The following is a 562-nucleotide window of genomic DNA, read 5'->3' on the forward strand; positions in this document are numbered from 1 at the left end:
TGTGTGTGTGTGTGTGTGCGTGTGTGTGTGTGCATGTATGTATGCTTATGCGTGTTTATCTATTGTATGTCTGCTGAAACAAATAGATTTACTTATGTTAAAAAAAAAAAAAAGATGAACAAAGGAAAAAAAAACAAGTAACAAAAATTCCAAATAAAAGAACTGAAAATAATTAAAACCCCAGGAGCGCCATCACCACAACGACCACTACCAACAGCAACAACAACAATTGCAACAACAGAAATAAAACGAAATATTCGCAACAAAAAAATAGCAAAGAGAAGGAGGAAAACTAAGACAAACATAAAATTAAGCTCTATAGACATGCTTTCCTTATATAAAAATTGAAGAACGAAATAAATTCTGAAACAGAATCTGGAAGTAGTGTTCTCGTCTTTGTAGGCATATATTAATTGTTTCTTGTGTGAAATTGAGCCGAGTTGTGTTAAAGCTATCAATCAGTTACCAGATGGCGACCGGGCATATACATACATACATGCATACATACATACATACATACATACATACATACATATACTTATATATCTATATACATATATAT

Source organism: Octopus bimaculoides, chromosome 3 (genome assembly GCF_001194135.2).
Source record: "Octopus bimaculoides isolate UCB-OBI-ISO-001 chromosome 3, ASM119413v2, whole genome shotgun sequence".
NCBI lineage: Eukaryota > Metazoa > Mollusca > Cephalopoda > Octopoda > Octopodidae > Octopus > Octopus bimaculoides.